The following is a 19,823-nucleotide window of genomic DNA, read 5'->3' on the forward strand; positions in this document are numbered from 1 at the left end:
AGAGGGGAAGGGAAAAAAAAAACGTTACAAGCATTTTACCAATAATTATGCACCAGCTGCCCCCACCCCCAAGCCTGCCTCTTTTGCTCCCCGTACGTGGTCTGAGCGGTGGTGATGGTGGGGAAGTGGGAGGAGGTGGAAGGGATCTGATGAGGCTGCCGGTCCCTTCCTTCCCTCTGACTCTGACCTCTGGGGCCCCTTTGTCGCTGAGGTCTGTAAGAGGCTGTCTGAGCCACTAGGGGTAGGAGGAGAGGAGCGGATCCCTCTCACCTGGAGCTCATTTGTCTAACTCCGAGGATGCGTCAGTACTTGGGGGTGGTGTGGTGTGGTGTGTGTGCCTCAGGGGAGGGGGATGAAAAAGAGAAAGGTCCTCATCTGATGAGGTAGAATGGCGACTGTCAGGTAACCCCCACTGCAAAGTGTACCCTGCCAGCATCTGCAGCCATCATAAGTGTGTGTGCACATACATGTGTGCTCCTGCGGTGGCTCCAGGATGGCCGGCTCCTGGGCTGTTGGTTTGATGATTTGGGCGTAGGAGCAGCAGGAATCTCTGAGGAGATGCTGCCCCAAAGTGGACATCTCAAGGAGTCTCTGCGGCCCCCCGACCCCCACCCCACCCCAGTGATCCTGATCGTCTCATGGGCTCTCAGAGTGCTCCGCTGGAGTGAGCAGCCTGGTTGGGTCCTCCCATGGAGAGGAGGGGACAATGGGAAAACCGGGTCTGGCTGTTCCAGGCCTGCTTCAGTGATGGTTGTGGGACTGCTGAGTCACCCAGGCCCTGCCAGGCCTGGGAGGGAGGCAGCCTGGGCTATCCCAGTGTGCTCCCAGTGATGCTGGCCCAGCCTCCAGCTTGTGGCAGGCGAGCCTTGCATGGGATCCTGAGACTCTTCTCCTAACACTCTAGAATGTAGGGACTTCCCAGTATCTACTTCCTCTGGGGGAGAACCCTGGTGATGGGGGTGTCCCTGGACCCCTGACATTCTGGGTGTTGAGGCCACAGAACGGCCTGTCTCGATGTTAGACTTCAACGCATACTCACAAGGGGACAAGGGGCTCAAGGCCCCTGAGATGGAGGTGGCTAGAATTTGGGAGGCATTTTACCCAGAGACAGACACAGTTGGCCAGGGCTCAGGGACTCCTTGTCCTCTGTCCCTCTGTCCCTCCATCCCTCTGTCAGATGTGAAGAGGCTTCTCTGCCAGGCCTGCACCTTGTAGGACCGCAGGGATTGGTGTATGTGTGTTGAGGCAGGCAGGCTACACTGGAGAGACGGAGGGGCAGGGGGGCAGGAAAGGTCTGTGTTCCCTGGGTCCCTTTTCGTGATGTTAATGGTCCAAGCTGGAGACATGAGGCTTCTTCGCCAATGAAACTGAGAGAGAGATGAGAGATTGGACCAGAAACCCAAAAGCCATTTACAGAGGCAAGAAGGTTGACTCCAGGCCGGTCGAAGGGGAGCTGGGAGCCGTCTCTGGGGTGTGTGGATATCTGGGGGTATATGGGGTGCAGTCACCGCCCAGCTCCTCTGCCTCCCAGCCCTGATGGAGACTAATTCTTGGCCAGGGGACTGGGTTCTGCTGTTGCGATGGCTGATTTTCTTCTCTCTGAGGAGATTGCAGGGGGGACAGCCTGCCCGGAGGGTGCTACTGGGATGCAATCAGGGCTGGAGCTGTGGTCTGGAGCTGTCAGGGGCCAGATCTCCTTGCTTCTTCTAGAAGCTCGCGCGATCACCCAGTGAGCAAAGTGGATGGAAACCCAGGCCATCTTTGGGGAGCAGATGCCTGACTCTGGGGACCCACAGGCCTAGCAACCCCATCCATCCCGATCCTATTGCCTCAGCGTGGCCTGTTCTCACAAGAGAGGGAGAATGAGCGTGTGGAGGACACCTTGCTGAGGGTCCAGACTCACTGAGGAGGATGTGGCTGTGTATGCCATGTGGTGGTGACAACGCTAGGCACGGTGAGGCCTGAGGTTTAGTCCTGGTCCCTCCAGAGTCGCTACCACCCCACTTACTGCATCAGTCATTGACATCCCTGTGGATGGACCTGTGGGAATGGACCAGGAGGCTCTTCTGAAAGCAGATGTTGAGGGTGGTCCGGATAGACTGAAGGCTCCAACCTGTGTCCTTGTAAGAACTCAGAGGAAGCCAGACTCCCTGAGTCACTATTCATTTTGCATGGGAGAGAGCCGAGGCCTGGAGGAGAGGTCGGCCAGAGTCCTTGGTGGACTTGGGTTGATCATGCGGTCAGCCTTATTCTCTCTTAGTATCTTCCTTTGCAAGGTGAATGGCAACTGCAACCCCCTTGGCCAGGCAGATGGAATTAGGAGGTGTGTGTGTGTGTGTGTGGAAGGGGGGCTCTGAGCAAGGGCAGCCCAGTGCCTGGCACACAGTCAGCCCGCAGGAAATGTCACACCCAGCTTGGAGCTGGGCCTCAAGTCAGCGTGAGACACTCCACCGAGGCAGAAGAGCCGGGAGCAGGCAGGCTGCGACAGACGGTGACCTTTGAGGCTGATCCCGGAGAGTTCCCGCCATCTGCCGGGGCCGCTCTTCCTTCCTGTGGGGGCTTCGAGCTCAGTCCTGGCTGAGCAGCCAGTAGTGCTCTTGGTGGGCCTAGTGAAGGCGGAAAGGGCGTTTGAGCTTCCTCAGCCTGGCTGTCGCCCGTGGGGCCGAGCGCCCTCGTGGCTTGCCGCTGTTGAGCAGGTCCAAGGCTCAGCCCTCTCTCGCCCTGGCATTGTGGTAGTAGGTAGAGTTCAGACCAGATTTCCTGTGGAAGAAATGGTCTCGGTGTTTTTGCCATGTTTCAAGTATGGGTGAGAGGAACTTTGCGAGTGCCCCACCTTCCCACGACAGCGGCCTTCCAGGCCCAAAGCTGGGACTTGCAGACACGGACCCTCCCTCCTCTGTGAGCAGCTGCTTGGGTTCTCTTCGAGCTCATCTTGGGGTGCAGCCTCTCTCTCCCCAGCCCTCCCTCCCAGCGTCTTGCGGGGCCATGCCTTATGCTTCTCCACAGGCTGCTCAGTGTCTGGAGCCATCTTTCCCTCACCTCTTCCCTCATTTCTCTTTTCCTTCTCTTTTTCTTTTATGAATATGAGTACACTGTGGCTGTACAGATAGTTGTGAGCCTTCATGTGGTTGTTGGGAATTGAATTTTTAGGACCTCTGCTCACTCCGGTCAACCCCGCTCGCTCAGGCCCAAAGATTTATTTATTGTTATAAATAAGTACACTGTAGCTGACTTCAGACGCACCAGAAGAGGGCGTCAGATCTCCTTATGGGTGGTTGTGAGCCACCATGTGGTTGCTGGGATTTGAACTCAGGACCTCCGGAAGAGCAGTCTTACCCACTGAGCCATCTCGCCAGCCCTCCTCCCTCATTTCTTTCCTTCAGCAAGGTCTCATATAGCTCAGGCTGGCCTCACACTTGTTGTGCGGCTGAACTTCTGATCCTCCTGCCTCCACCTCCCCGATGCTGGGAGGGCAGGCATCCACGATGCCTTTTTTAATTTTTTTGGTCAACAAGTTAGCTGTGTGGCAAGAGGAACCTCAAGTGAGGAAATGCCTCCATCTGTAGGCAAGTCTATGAGGGTTTTCCTGACTGATGATTGATGTGCTTGTGTGGGTCCAGCACGATGCCACCCCTGGGATGGTGGTCCTAGGGTGTTTGGAAAGCAGGCTGAGTAAGCTACAGGGAGCAAGCCAGCCTGTAGCTTTCCTCTATGGCCGCTCGATCACTCGCTCCCTGCCTTGAGTTCATGCCCTGGCGTCCCGCGGCGATAGGCTGTTTACCTGGAAGTGTAAGGTGAAATGACAATCCCCTCCCCCAAGTTCCTTTTGGTCAGGGTCTTTATCACAACATTGGAAACCCAAGACACACCAGGGTACCCAGCTTACGGAGTCCTGAGAAGGATGCTAGGCGCCACCCGCCCATCCGCCTGCCTGCCGGACCATACCCACCCTGGAGCCATTTTTATAGAACCCAGATTGAATCTCCTGTATCGGCTACTTAAACCCGGTACAGACTTGGCACTGTGCTCCGCAGGGTCGAGTCCTGCTGGAGGCCTGTGCCCTCTGATACTCCCACCTGCTCCCTGCTCTCTCTGGGCACACTCCACGCCAGCCACACTGTTCTCATAAGGCCCCTGAAGACATCAAGCTGTCTTCAAACCAAGAGCCTTTGTCCCCATTGTCCCCTCTGCCTGGAATCGTCTCTCTCTTATTTATTTAGATACACCCCACTCTGTGTAGTCCTGGCTGGCCTCAAACACACGAAGATCTGTCTGTCTCAGTCTGCCTCTCTCTCTGTGTTTCTCTCTCTCTCTCTCTCTCTAAAAGATTTATTTATTTTGTTTATATGAATACACTATATCTGTCTTCAGACACCCCAGAAGAGGGCATCAGATCCCATTACAATGGTTGTGAGCCACCATGTGGTTGCTTGGAATTGAACTCAGGACCTCTGGGAGAGCAGCCGGTGCTCTTAACCACTGAGCCATCTCTCCAGCCCCTGTCTTAGTCTCGAGTCCTGGGATTTAAGGCCTAGTGAAGGGCATACAGCCCTCATACAGTCCTCAGCCTGGGGCTCCTCTCTGACCTGAGATCAGTTTCTCCTCATGGCACTCTTTGTAGCTGCATTCACCCTTCATGCCCGTCACATACATTGGACATGTCTGTCTTTTCCCACCCTTGGCTCCCCTCCTACACTGGACATCATATCTAGCCCGCTCCTGTTATCACATGGTCTGTGAGGTACAGAAGGTCCCTAGGGTCCAGATCTGTCCCGTCCAGGCCCGTGGGCTGTGTGTGCCCCAGGATGGATATGAATGTAGCCGAACACAAGATCAGAAACTTACTTAAGCCTATTGAGGGGCTAGAGAGATGGATCGGTGCACAAGAGCATTTGCTGTTCCCACGGAGGGCCCAGCTCAGTTCCTAGCAGCCACATTAGAGAGCTCACAATCACCTGAAACTCCATCTCCAAATCTCCAAGGGATTCAATGCCCTCTTCTGGCTTCAGTGGGTACACATACACACACCCACACACACCACGCCATGCCACGCCACTGATACATAAATAAGTAATAAAAATAAATTGTTGGCTGGAGAGTTGGCTCAGTGGTTAAGAGCACTGACTGCTCTTCCAAAGGTCCTGAGTTCAATTCCCAGCAACCACATGGTGGCTCACGACCATCTGTCATGAGATACAATGCCCTCTTCTGGTGTGTCTGAAGACAGCTACACTCTACTCACATAAATAAAATAAATCTTTAAAAAAATTGTTAAAAATTATGGTATTTCAGCTGGGGCAGTGGTGGTACACGGCTTTAATCCCAGCACTTGGGAGGCAGAGGCAGGCAGATTTCTGAGTTCGAAGCCAGCCTGGTCTACAGAGTGAGTTCCAGGACAGCCAGGGCTACACAGAGAAACCCTGTCTCTAAAAATAAAAAACAGAAAATAAAAACAACAAAAGATATGGTATTTGGGCCAGTAAGATGGCTCAGTGGATATACAGGCGCCTGTGGCTAAGCCTGATGGCCTGAGTTCAAATCCCCAAGGTCCACATGGTAGAAGGAGAGAACTGACTCCCACAAGCTCTGGTGCACACACACTATCACACATACATATGACACACACACACACACACACACACTAACAATTTTTTGTTTTTTTACAAAAACAATTATTATTTTTTTTTAATTATGAGGCTTTACAAAAACTGCCCAGTTACCACGTGTGAATTTCTGTTGTGTTACCATCTCAAAGTCTGGGTATGCCTGGAACTTTAAAATGGTTTTGAGGGGGTGAACCCTCAAAATACAGTGTGTTTTGATTGAGAAAGTCCGTGGGGGACACAGCCACACCTGCTTGATTCCTGCTGTTAACCTACAGCTTCAAGAGCTGATCCAGGGCAGTGTCTGTCTGTCTGTCCTGTTGAGGTTTGACTATCTGCAGGGCTCGTAGTGGAGGTCAGAGCAGGAGGCCCTCCTGAAGGACTGGGGCAGCTGATGCAGCCGAGGTCTTGGCGTCCTCGTACCTTTGTGCAACAGGAGAATGGCCGAGGTCCCCTTCCCAGTGGGTCAAACTGGTGCCACTATCTGGATGCATTCCTTTACCCAACCCCATTGCTTTCTTCAAATTCTTAATTACTTTTTTTTTTTGTTTGTTTTTCGAGACAGGGCTTCACTGTGTAGCCCTGGCTGTCCTGGAACTCACTCTGTAGACCAGGCTGGCCTCGAACTCAGAAATCTGCCTGCCTCTGTCTCCCGAGTGCTGGGATTAAAGGTATGCACTACCACTGTCCGGCACTTTCTTCAAATTCTTAGTGTCTCATCTACCACCTCCTCCCTGTGAAAAGGACTGGTGGACATCCCTCATGAGAGGTTTATTTTGATAGCATTTGCTCAGCCTTCAGCTGGGCTGAGTGAGGTAGATAAAGCTCTGAGAGAGGGGAGCAGAATGACTCGGCAGCAGGCACACTAGGCTCAACCTGGCCCTGCTCTCCACGTTCTCCCTCCACACTTAGCATCAGGTACTGACTGTCCGTTGTCCTCCGTTTGCAGACGTGGGGACTGCGTGTAGACAGCTAAGGAGCATGCTCAGTCACATAGGTGAGTTGTAGACCCAGAGTGTGAACCAGGCACCTGGAACCAATCCACCTTCCTCTTGTCCCTCGAAGTGGGCACGGGGCCACTCCCCAGGGAAATCGGAAATCCACAGTGTACGTGCAGAGTTTGCATGCTTCCTTCATTGCAGGAAGCACGGCAGCAGGCAGGCATGGCTCCGGAGCAGTCGCTGAGAGTTCACATCTGGCCCACAAGCAGGCAGAGAGTGTGTTCTGAAAGTTTTGAAACCTCAAAGCCCACTCCCAGGGACACACCTCCTCCAACAAGGCCACACCTCCTAATCCTTCCCAAAGAGTTCCACCAACTGGCAATCAGGCGTTCAACTGGGCCGTCCTCATTCAAACCGTCCTCATTCAAACTGCCAACGTGGGTGCCAGGGTCCTTTGTAGGTTTCTGCAGGAGAGGGCAGCAGAGCGTGAGGCGCCTGCCAGGCTGGTCTAAAGACTGTCATCCGTTCTTCTAAGGTTCCTGTGCTCTTCTTACGCCCAGGAACTGGGAGTCACTTGGGCTTTGAGTCTGGGACAGGTCATCTCTGGACAAGGAATGCAAGATGAAGCAACTGGGGTGCAGCTGCAGCCCCGAGGGGCTCAGGATGCCAACACTTCCTCTGGTCCCTCCTCCTGCCACCCTTGGGCTGAGAGGGTTAGTAGCTTGGTTCCTTTGGGAGGATACTGGCAAGGCGGCACACTCCTTGTAGCTAGGGCATGCTCTATTTCTGGTCCCCAGAGGCCGTAGCCCTGTGTTGGGGGTCATTGCTACAGCTTCCTCTTGGCCCCCGGTGTTGTGGACATCTGTAGACTGAGCAGGAGTAGTCTCCGTTCCCATGTGATCTGTGCTCAGTTTGGTGGAAGGGAGAGGAAGCAGAGGCCTCCTGGAGAGGCTCGTGGGGAACCCACATGGGGAGCTATGAGGACCAGGACATGCCGGAGCTCAGTAGAGAGCCTGAGCGCCTCGGAAACCCGCGTTGTCTCCTTTTGGCTGCGGAGGTGCCTAGTGAGCATGGGCCAGTCTCTAAGCTTGTCAGGACCTCGGCTCTCTCACTGACCACCAAGTGCAGTGGTAAGTTTGTCTTGCCGTCATACTGTCTTGTACCGGAGCTGCGCCTCTGATCTCCGGGCTGGTTCCTCTCTGCCCCTCATTCTCCTTGTCCGTGAAGGGCTGAGTGGGGTGCACAGGAAACACCCAGGCCCACAGGCTGTGGCTGAGTGTGACCTGGACATCGGAGCCAGGCGTGTCACATCTTGCCCCACATGGAGGTCCCTGTCTCTTCAGGGTGTTAATGGGAACCAGTGGGGGCTGGCGGGTGAGAGGGACAATGGGCTTAGTGACATCGGTCTTTGGTCTCCTGCTCACGGCTCTCAAATGGGCTCCATGACTGCCCCTGTTCAGTTGAGCACGTGGTCTGAACAGGAAGACCAACATTGGAAGTTTAGGGGCGGGAGGGAGGGGTGGGATAGGAGGGAGGGGTGGGGCGGGAGGGAGGGGCTCAGCCAGCTGAGGACTTTGGGAACCCTGAGGCCGCTGCAAAGGGGACCTGCTCACAGGGACTCTGCTGTCTTTCCCATAGTGGCTGGCCCTGGGAGGGGACGGTGTCTTGGGAGTGGCTTTTAGTCCCCTTGACAGCGAAGCCCGGGGTTTGGTGAGGCTGCCACCTCACTCCTCACTGCGGGGCCTCTGGTGGGTCAGCCGCTGCCTCAGTAACGGAGGCTGTTGGCCTAGGTGGGCTATTACCCCGCTCCTTAGCTCATCAGGGTCGGTGTTGCCCAAAACCAACCTCGGCGGTTGTCTCTTCGGCCTGAGACCTTTCAAGGTTCATCAACCTGCTAGAATTTTCCTTCTGGCCCGGCACGTTAGGCAGCAGGCTGGAGGCAGCTTCTCTTTGGCTGTTCCTCATGTTCGTGCACCTGACAAGCTCAGGGAGCAGGCAGCGTGGAGCTGCCTAAGACTTCCAGGTTAGGTCCAGGGCCTTCCCCGCCTGCCTCCTTCTAATGAGCTAGGAATGTTCCGCGTCCCCAGTTTATTAAACTAGCATTTTTATGACCCACACATGCTGGAAAGAATAAGAAGCAAAGGTCTGCTTGATATAATACTTGACCTTTCCCACTGTGCCCCTGGGGGCCTGGTGGGGTGAGGGAGATGCTCTGAGAGAGAACATCTGGGAGGTGTTTGGGAGGGGCAGAGACTCCCTTAGCCTCACCCCCTCCTCTGTGTGGCCAGGCGTCATGCCTACTCCTGCCATCCACCCCTCCCTCCCCCTAGGTAAGTGGCCCAGTTCTGAGCCCTGACTCACTCGGACCCCCTCCTGCGGCTCAGGACACCCCCTGGTTCCTGTAGCTCTAGAACTTTCCCCCTGGCGGTGCCTTTCCCGCCGTCTGTGGGGTAATGAGGCTGAGATGCAGCCTGGGTTTGAATCCTGGCTCTGATACCAGTTTTCAGGGCCGTGGGCGGGGAAGGATGTTGTGGCTCATTGAGCAGGAGAGAGGGACAGACCCAGCAGCACCCGGGTGCACAGGAATCAGGAGGAGAGTTCCCCTGACCCTCGCCTTCTGGAGTTCCCGCAGCTCAGGCCTTCCCATGCCTCAGTTTCCCTCTGGTGTTGGCTGAAGGCAGATGCTCTGTTTGGCCCACTCCGGCCCTGCTCAGGTAGGTGCAGGAAGGATGGGACGGGTCAGTGGCAGCAGTGACCCATTCTGTAGTCTTTCTCAAGGGCACAGGGGAAATCTGAAGCTTATCACAGGCAAGCAATCCTGTAGGGGTGGGAGGCCCTGCCCTGGAGGAGAGTGACAGGATCTAGTGGGGACTGTGGGGCTGTAGATGACATTTACCTCTTATGTCCCTGAGGTAGTCTGGGTGGGGGAGGGGCAGCACCAACTTCGGCCAGGGCCTGGGATGTCATGGGTGCTTCTCTCTCTCTCTCTCTCTCTCTCTCTCTCTCTCTCTCTCTCTTCTCTCTCTCTCTTTCTCTCTCCTCTCTCTCTGTCTCTCCCCCTCTCTCTTCTTTCTCTCTTCTCTCTCTTCTTTATCCTCTCTCTCTCTCTCTCTCTCTCTCTCTCTCTCTCTCTCACATACACACACACAGAAGGTGGAGTCTCTCTACATAGGCCTAGCTGTCCTAGAACTCACTATGTAGACCAATCTGGCCTCCAACTCATAGGCCAGGCTTCTGCTCCATTCCTTTGAGCCTAGTTGTCTTTATGTGTGACATAAGGCTTTATAGCGACATAAGGCTTCAAGGTGTCCCACCTGTGAGAGGCTGCTTAGGCTCGGGGAGACTCTGGCAGTGACGTATGGGCAACTTGGGGACACCACAGGCAGCCCTGCTCCTACCAAGGGCTCATGGAGTCTGAAGTGTGAAGACCAGCCGAGCACTGTGTAAGTGCTTTGATTATTTTAAATTGCTTAAGTGGCTAAGATGGCCCTGAGAAGCCTGAGTGCCCGGGGACACAGACACAAAATCAATTAGGAAAGTACAACAGAGATAGTGGGAGCCTTCAGCTGCCCCGCCCCCTCCTCCCTGTTCTTCCCACAGGCCCAGGCCCTGCCACTTCCTTAGCCCTGCCAGGATCTCTGCTGGCCCCTGCCTGCTTCCGGCTGCAGTGTGGTGGGCCACTGGGGTAGCCTAGAGAGTCTCCCGAAAGACCATCCGGACACCAGGCCGCTTGCAGCAGACCGGCCTGGCTGTCTCTTAGCGGGCAGTGTTACTTCAGTGTTCCGGTTTCCACAGGAGGGGCTGGTCCCATGGATCCTTACTCAAAACCTGGCGGCTAGGGCCTCCTGGGGGATTGCATGGGAGTCTTTCTGTGTTGTCAGGCTCTGTCCCTTGCACCTGTGTGGTTTCTGGGCACTGAGTGTGACAGGCCCCCTTTCTTTGTGCGGCAATATGACACTCCTGGCTTCTGTGGCTTCTCTGAACAAGGTTTTCTGTCATGTGTCATGAGCGGCCCTGTCTGCACCACTGTGCCTATTTCTGTAGGGCAGGCTCCTCTACACAGGGTTCAGGCTGGACCAGATGGTGCCCTTTGGTGGCTCTCATGTCTGCATCCAGCCAGGTGCTTCTACGGGTGCCAGTCCTGGCCTGGCTTCTGTGTGGCCAGATCCTTATAGAATCTAGAGAGGAGAAAAGGAGACATCTGAACAGATGAGCCAGCTTGGAAAATCCTGGTTCTTGGAAGACTCCTGGTATGGAGACAGGCTCACTCAGACTGGCTGGTGGCTCCTCAGTCACAACAGGGTGGGCAAGCAGCCTGGTTTGGTAGTTGCTCTCATATACGTCTCTGAAGCTGTCTACAGACCTCGTACTTGCTACCACATAAGGCTCAGACACAGCACCCAGTCCTACCATGGCCCCGGGGTTCACGGTTTTACTTTAAAAAAAAAAAAAGCAAAAAGAGATTTACCATTATTTAAAAAAATAATTTTTATTTTATTTTATATGCCCTTGAGTGTTATATCTGTATTTCTGTTCACCATGTGTATGCCTCCCTGTCCCCTGGCCAATGTCTTTCTCCACGAGGCTCATCTTCTGCTGGACTTGTTTCCAAGCTTCACCACAGCACATGCACACAGTAGGGCCTCTGTTGTGTGTGTGTGTGTATGTCGGTCCATGAGGCAGGGTGTGTAAGGAGTTCCCTCTTTTTTTATTTTGGCTCTGTACTGTCTGACTGTGTCTTTATTTGGATAATTCATAATTCATGTATCTGTTCTGCTGCTTCGGAACATTTGGGACGAACCCAATGTTTGGCTCGCGTGAAGAACCCTGAATTGTGTTTCACTGGACTTGAAGGCTCTTTTCCCAGACTGGCTAGGTTGCAGGCATCCAGAGCTGCACGTGCCATCAGCTTTAGGGGCGCCGTCCATCATTTTCCCAAACAGGTGATGTCCTCCCGCGACCTTTTAACTTGCTCTCGTGGGCACCCCTTACACGCAGCCCTGGGCTCCGAGGTCAGCTCTGCGGCGGTGTGGCTTCCGTCCGTCTGTCCGTGTTCCGCAGCTCTAGGGGCTGCTGTCTGAGAGGCGGCATCTTAGAGGGACCCGGGTCTCTGTGCTGGAAGCCTGGGAGATGGCTCAGTGGTTAAAGGGCTCGTGCCCAAGAGCACGGATCTGAGCTTGGATCCCCAAACTTCACATTAGTGCCTAATCGGCCTAACAGCCAGGATCCCGCAGAGCGAGCAAGCTAGCTACCAAGAGCAACCATGTTGGTGAGCTCTGGGTTTGATTGGGAGGGTCTGCCTCGACGCATGGGCAGAAAAGGGACAGAGAAGGGAGAGCCCGACTTCAGTCTTGGGTCTTCACACGTATGCACACACACGTGAGTGTGCACTCTCACACGCGTGCAAAGTGTGCACAGATACATGCACATACCATACACATGTGAAAGGAGAAAAATTTTAAAAAGGCAAGAAGGACCCAAGGAGGTCTTGGGGTCCGTGGCACTGCCCACAGAGCTTCTCTTCCTGCTCCGTGTTCTCCCTGGGCATGGGATGGCCACACTGCTCTTTCTCAGCCCACCCATTCTGATTTCACTTGGCCTCATGTTTTGTTTTGTTTTTCAAGACAGGGTTTCTCTGTGTAGCCCTGGCTGTCCTGGAACTCACTCTGTAGACCAGGCTGGCCTCGAACTCAGAAATCCGCCTGCCTCTGCCTCCCAAGTGCTGGGATTAAAGGCCTGTGCCACCACTGCCCAGCTTTTTTTTTTTTTTTGGCTTTTTTTTTTGGCTTTTTTGGGGCTTCATTTTCTGGTCGGGGGCTAGTGAATTGGATCTGGTGGATGACCCAGTTGGCGTGTGACCGCAGCTGCCAGAGTCCGCAAAGCTCTCCTCACCTGAGTCTCCGCCCCAGAGTCAGGGGTGATGAAGGTGCAGAAACCCATCTGTGTGAACATTCACCTCTCCGCCCAGGCTGGCATCTTCCCGTTTTTTTACTTTTTCAAAGTCCCTTCTCAGGGGCCTGGGATGTGGCTCAGTGGGCAGAGCGGTTGCTTAACATGACGAAACCCCGGGCTCAATTCCCTGCACCTACAAACCAGGCTCGGGGGTGCATGGTTGTAATCCCAGCCCTCAGAAGACAGGATGGTCAGAAATTCAGGCTCATTCTGGCTGTAAGCCTGCAGATACATAAACTAGGAACTCTCCAAATTATACCTCGGTGCTTGGTGGACTAGTGCAGACCTCTAAGAAAGAGCCATTTAAAGGGTAGAGTAAAATCTTGTGGTTGGGTGCCGGGGATGCCACAGCCTGGCCATTGTCACTTGCTCCTTCTGGTGTCTGGGGTTTGGTGTGCTGTGTCTGAATGCCTTCCGGAGTCCCTGCCTCCTGACCACACGCAGCAATGCTATTTAGGAGGTCCCTCGACTGCGAGTTGGATCAGCTCCACATCAAGGCTGGTCCCGGGCCCCTTTGGGAGTCAAGAGGGGCTCTGTAAGGCCATGGTTGGCTGCTCCTGCAAGGAGAAAGCAGGAGGCAGGAATGTCTCAGAAGCCGTGGGCTGCTGAGTCCAGGCAACTCCTGAGAATGTGGTCCAGAAACATTCCATGCTTGTGGATGAGCTCTGGAGAAGAGCTATGCTGGCAGGCAGAGGCAGGGCCTCGCACAGGGCTGGGCCTCTCTCTTCAACAGAGGCTGTCTCCCGTCTGTGTCGGTGGGCATGTGGCTAGGCAGACGGTGTGGCTGCCTTGATATTTTAATTGAAGCCTGGAGACACAGTTGCTCTCTGTACTGTGCTAACAATGTACGGAATAAATAATTCAACCGTGGCTGTGTTTTGCCTGCCGTCGTCGCCCATGGGGGTGGCCACACGTGAGTGCGTGGGTATAGATACACACACACACACACACACACACACACACAGAGCCAGGAGTAGGCAGAGCCGCTCTTAGGGGTCAGGGACTGGACTGAGACTGAACATTTCCCTGTTAACTGGGCACCGGCTAGCTCCCAGCTTTTAGAGCAGTGGCTTTTTTCCAGGTAGCCCTTGAGGACAGGTTAGTGGTCCTGTGTCCTCCAACAGCCTAAGAGGTCAGTGGGCAGGAGACAGGGCCCATCTTAGTGACTACACTCTCTGGCCCTGTTCCTGACCTCACACTCTCAGAGACAGGGTTTCTCTGTGTAGCCCTGACTGTCCTAGAACTCACTCTTGTAGACTAGGCTGGCCTTGAACTCAAAAATCCACCTGCCTCTGCCTCCCAAGTGCTGGGATTAAAGGTGTGCACCACCACCGCCCGGCATATTTTTTTTTTCAAAGATTTATTTATTTATTTTATGTAAGTACACTGTAGCTGACTTCAGACACACCAGAAGAGGGCATCAGATCTCATTACGGGTAGTTGTGAGCCACCATGTGGTTGCTGGGATTTGAACTCAGGATCTTCGGAAGAGCAGTCAGTGCTCTTAACCGCTGAGCCATCTCTCCAGTCCCAGATTTAGCAAATCTCATGGGGCTCCAAATTGGTGGGAGGTACAGAGCAGGTGTTGGGGCGGGGGTGGCCAGAGTGAACCAATCTGGTCTTCTGGGAACGAAGAGGTGGACATGCTCCTGGTTGGTGACTGTGTTAGGTGGGCTGTGATGGAGGTACAGGTGAGGGTCTGGACACTCAGAGGCAGAGAGAGCAGTTCTGATGAGGGCATGCATGCTGGTAACTTCCTAGAGAAGGTGGCTACTGTCCCTAGACAGGGCTAGGGGCCATGGCATCTGGGTTGAGAAAGGATGGGATGTATGGGTGCCTGCAGGGGACAAAACAGGGCCAATAGGGAACCCCCCCAGGAAGGGACATTCAAAGGTAGACTCGGGAGGGTGGAGCTGGTGCAAAGGCCCTGCGGCAGGAGGATGCCTGACCCAGTGGAGAAGCAACAGGCAGCTGTTGAGGGATGAAGGGACCTAGCGGTGGGCCTGGGTCAGCCACGCCCGTGGGACCTGAGGCCCTCTTTGACTTTGGGTTCTAATGGAGACTTTAGAAGTTTTAAGCACAGACTATGATCAGATTCACGTGCCTTTTGGCTGTTTTTATTTATTTATCTTTCTTCTTTTCATGAGTCGGTCTGTGTGTGGCATGCCTGCATATGTGTGTGCATCTGCTCGCATGCATGTGGGCACATGCGGATGTGCATGCCTACGGACACATGCGGAGGCCTGAGGTTGGCATTGGAGGTCTTCCTCCATCACAGTTCCACCTTCTTCTTTGAGATAGGGTCTCTTCAGTAACTGTCTAGGGGAACCTGTCTTCACCTTTAAGGCTGTCATTAGAGCAGGCTGCCGTGCCCACATGGCGCTGGGGACTCCATGTCATGTTACTTGTTCAGCATGTGCTTTAACCACTGAGTCATCCTGCCAGCCCATGCTTTTATTTATTTATTTATTTATTTATTTTGGAGACTGGCTTACACTGTAGCCCAGGCTAGCCCGGAGCTCACTCTGTAGCCCAAGTACTCTTCCTACCTCACCCTCTGCTATTAGGGCATGAGCCCGAATGCCCTGCTTCAGGTTTATACTTTTATTTGGTTGGATTTTTTTTTTTTTTTGAGACGGACCTGCTATATAACCCAGGCTGGCCCTGATTCCCTAGACCTCCTGCCTAGACCTCCAGAGTCCTGCGATTACAGGCACACATCCCTGCAGGGAGATCAGCTGCCTGGAGATGTTGACCTGTGGTCACCTTCTCTGTTCCCCCTTTTCCTTCTTCCATGGGGTCATCTGCTACACAGATCCCAAACCTCCTACACAGAAAGCCCCAGAAGAGACTGGAGGCTTTGACTCCACGTAGTCCTGTTCACCCCACAACACCCCGAAAGCTGGGCCTGCAGCTGCTGACAGATAGCCCTGCCCGGGGCTCCTCCAAGCTGCAGTTCTACATAACGTGTCTTTTGAGGCTGATGTGAGGTCCGTCTGAGCTGTCAAAGTGTGCGATGGAGGGACTGGTGGGGACAGACCGGTGGAGAGTCATTGTTAGGGCACCTGTGACTCCAAAGGTGGGCGGGCTGGAGGCATATAAGGATCCGAAAGCTGCAGGACTAGAGGTTCGAGAGGTCAGAGTGGGAGGGTGACACTCTGAAGGACTGGGAACTCTGGGCAGGGGAGATGAGGCAGAGCATGGATTCTGGTTGGCAGGGCAATCTTCCTTAGCCGTTCTTCTCAGCAGGTTCCCACCGTGAGGCTGCGGCCCAAGGTGGTGCTTCATGTATTGCTTCCTCACTGGGACCTTGATGAGCAGCAGCCCTGCCTCTGATAGCCCCAGCAGCAGGGCCCTCACCCCCTCCCGCCCCCTCTGACATGCCCCGGTAGCAGCAGGCCCTCCCCTGTCTGTGGCCATCCATGAGAGAACTTTTGTTTTCCTTTTTAGTTTTGGCTAAGCTCTAGAGATGAAAATGGGAGTGTCTGAGTTGGAGAGCCCTGACTCCTGCCTGGTGTCACTGTCCCCGCGTCCTGTAGTCTGCTATAGAGCTGTAGAAGGGCCATTGCCTCCCTGGGGTGGGGTGAGGCGGGGAACAGAGAGCCTGTTTAATTTAATTCCCTGTTTTATTGCTCGTTAGATAAATAACCTTCATTAAGACGGAAAAGCGCGGGGCGGGCGGGCGGGGGGGGACACAGACAGGGAGAAGTTTGATTAATTTCGAGCTGGTTTCTCATCTGTTAATTTTCTTCCGGTTCAGCAGGATTATTTAAACAAATTACAGGCATTACTGTTCTCTTTCTCTTCTTCCCCCTGCGGGACTGTGGCCCTCAGGGAGGGGTCTGGCACCTTTGTCTACCTTGGTTATTTAAGGGCAACTTAGGGGCAAGAGAGGTGCCTCCCCATCCCACTTGCTGGTCCCTGGGTTCCTCTGCAACATTTGGGGCTGGGATGGAGAGGTCACTAGCCAGGCAGGACAGTTATACAGGCTAGGCTGTCCCAGAGCCCACCCTGCTGTCTCTGGCCCTCTTGGGTCTACCCAGCATCTTGAGCCCACCCCTTCTCCCCTCTGCCCTGAGTTCTGCTGGGGTGCTCATGGGAAAAAGCAGGCTGGCAGCTGCCAGGCTGGGCAAGGAGGCTGAGGAAATTAGCCTCTCTCTCTCTCTCTCTCTCTCTCTCTCTCTCTCTCTCTCTCTCTGTCTCTGTCTCCTCTCTCCTCTTCCTCCCTCCAGCTCTGGGAACTGAAGCCAGGGCCTTGCTCACTCAAGGCAAGCGCTCGTCCACTGAGCTACATCCCCAGCAAGCCCCCCCCCCACCCCCCGTTTTGAGACAAGGTCTCAGTGATTTGCACAGACTGCCCTTGAACTCTGCCGCTCACACAGCACTTGTTCTTGGAGTCTCTTCTGTCTCAGCCTCCTGAGTACCTGGGATGATAGCTTACTCATAAGCCTGTATGTTCTCAGATGGATTGTCAAGCTGCCTTGCTACCCTGAGTCAGTCAGTCAGTCTCTCTCTCTCTGTCTCTCTCCCTCTCTCCCTCCCTCTCTCTAACTCTCCTTCCCTCTCTCTCTATCTTTCTTTCTCCTTCCTTCCCTCTCCCTCTCTCTCTCTCTTTCTCTCTCTCTGTACATGTGCATGGCATGTGTACAGCACATATGCAGAGCAGAGGCGTGTTTAGGCATGCATAGATTGTGTTGGCATAGTCAAGGGCGCCTCACAAAGAGCCCCATGTCCTGCATAGAGGACAGCACTTGTGGGACTCAGAGTGCTGTGTGTGTACATGCCTGTGTTCTTGTGTGCGTAGGGGCGGTGTCTTGGGTGTGCTGTGTGTGTACATGCCTGTGCCCTTGTGTGCGTAGGGGCGGTGTCTTGGGTGCGCTGTGTGTATGAACCCCTGTATTGTTGAATGGATGGGGGTGGTGTCTCAGGTGCTACTACATTACCAGCGTGCTCTGTGTCACACACACAGGCCTGGTCCACAGGGCTGTCAACAGGCAGGCACTGGCCAGACTGGAGAGAGAGAGAGATGAACATGGAGCAGAGCTAGGGGGTAGCATGCCCATCAGTGTGGAACGATGTTCCCAATGCCAGGGAGCACCATGCCCGCGAGCACAGGGCACAGCCATGTTGCTGTCAGATCTAGAACTTCTGAAAGTAAGGAGGACTCCGTGCTGGCTCGTGACGACTATAAGCCACCTGCTTGGAAAACCCTGTTGGAGACACAGGGGTGGAGGAGTCCATGGCCAAGGGTCTGAGGTGGGAGGTTCTTTCCAGGGACTTGGATGGGTCTAACACCAGGATGGGAACCTCAGACTGGCCGCAGGTGCTGGGAAGAGCCGAGGGGCCCGGCAGGCCTTGGCTACTCTAGCTTCTGCTTTGCTGGGGATGAACTCAAACACTTACCACTAAGCTATGAGGGCTCTTGTATTTAAGGAGCTGTCCATGTAGCTCAGGCTGGCCTCAAACGGGTGATGCTCCTGTCTCAGCCTGAGTGCTGGATTCAGCGCCCACTCTCCTGTGATTATCCCCTGAAGATGTCCACTGTCTGCTGTCCCCGGGAGACCTTGTTCTGCCCGCTGTGGTGGCAGGCTCCTCTCAGCTCTGCTTCTTGAGCTTGCCTTGGAGGCCCACTCGAACTGTATGGAGATTTTTTGGGGCCCACAAAGTGGAAAAGGCTCCCCTCACTGCAGGAGGTGTTAGCTCTTATCACTGATTGTCGGTGCCTGGCTGGCTGCTGAGCCTGTGGGCACTTCCTGCCCAATCCCGGGAGGTTTGGACAAGACTCAGATGTGCTGGTGGCCCTCACAGACTTGTGGGGGTGATGTGTCAGGGACTGTCCATCTTTGTTTGGTGTCTGCAGGCCTAGACTTCAACGGCAGCTGCTGAATGGCAGCTTCTGAGTCTTGCCTTGAAGTTGTCAAGTTATGGAGGGGAGATAGCATCGACCATAGCAGGGTGGGTCTCTAGGGCAGGCCCAAGATGAAATTGTGTTGCTTTACTTGGGCGGTGACCTCAGGACGCTTGTGGAGAAGGGCAGAGTCATGGGAAAGGGCTGCCCAGGGTCTTAATGAGTGAATCCCTTTGTGGGCAGCAGACCGGCCACTAAGTCCTTCTCTGCACTAGAGAGGGGCTGTCCCGTACTCTCACATCCCAGTGTCTGGGGCATGGTGGGCACGTGGAATGTGGTGGCAGTGTTGAGTGGCATCTGTGGCAGTTTCTGCAGCAGAGGACCGACTGCAAAAGGTCGGGGCTGCCCACTCCCTATGGCACCTGCCGTCCAGCGGTAGAAGTGGCCTCCTTGGCATTTCTGGGCTGAAGACCTTTGGAGGCTGTCCCTCTCTGGGTCCCTGCGGTTCAGAGGTGACAGAGACTCAAGCTTGTCCCCTGTGGAGGTGGCAGATTTTGCTGGCACATAGACTAGAAGTGGAGTTGGCTCAACCGCTCACCACCTGGGTGACATTAAACATGATCCTGTACCCTGGAGGGATGGGGAGCACCTGTCCCCTTGGAGAGCTGACTATTGAATGAGCCTTGTGAGGAAGGTCAAGAGCACAGATACCCTGAGGGCAGGCAGGCACGTGGTGAGCAATGGAGAAGGATTCCAGTTCTTCTGTGAGAGAGGCCAGAAGGACACCCATGGGCGTGGGTTCTTTCTCTCCACTGTGTGGGTCTCAGGGATCAAACTTAGGCTGACAGACTTCGCAGCAGGGCCTTTACCCACTAAACCATCCCGAGGACCTCTGCGTAAACTTTCCTCCGACAGAATCTTGATGGACCCGTGTGGGAGAATCAGCCACTGTGGACAGCAGCTCCTTACTGGTCAACGGGTGTTCATATCCGCGGCTTACATCCTGGGGCCATGGGAGGCAGGGAGAGGCAGACAAGACATTCCCCTCAGGGTGTGAGGGAAGTGTGTGATGTCTCAAAAGAGTCAGCGAAGTAAGGGAACACCAGGAAACGAGGCCTTGGGATGCAGGAAAATGCAGACCAGAGCTGGGGAGCAAGGCAAGAGCAAGGGAGAGGTCAGGCTAGGGGAGCGGTCAGGGGGAGAGGCTGAGCTAGCTTAGGGTTTGTCATGGCCTTCCAGGCGTGGGTGCGAGTGCTGTGTGTGCAAGGGGGTAAGTGTGTGTGTGAGTATGTGTGAGTGTGAGTGAGTGTATAGGGTGAGTGTGTGGGGTGAGTGTGAATGTGAGTGTGTAGGGTGAGTGTGTGTGGTGAGTGTGTGAGTGTGTGGGCGAGTGTGAATGTGAGTGTGTAGGGTGAGTGTGTGTGGTGAATGTGAATGTGAGTGTGTAGGGTGAGTGTGTGTGGTGAGTGAATGTGAGTG

At 54.4% G+C, this 19,823-nt stretch overlaps 1 protein-coding gene across 2 annotated transcripts in view; it reads left to right on the forward strand.

Annotated features, from left to right (window-relative positions):
• Nucleotides 1-19,823, forward strand: part of Grm4 (glutamate metabotropic receptor 4) — an 88,460-nt gene that overhangs the window by 12,008 nt on the left and 56,629 nt on the right. The window lies entirely within an intron of this gene.

This window comes from Mastomys coucha, unplaced genomic scaffold, assembly GCF_008632895.1.
Source record: "Mastomys coucha isolate ucsf_1 unplaced genomic scaffold, UCSF_Mcou_1 pScaffold3, whole genome shotgun sequence".
NCBI classification, from domain to species: Eukaryota; Metazoa; Chordata; class Mammalia; order Rodentia; family Muridae; genus Mastomys; species Mastomys coucha.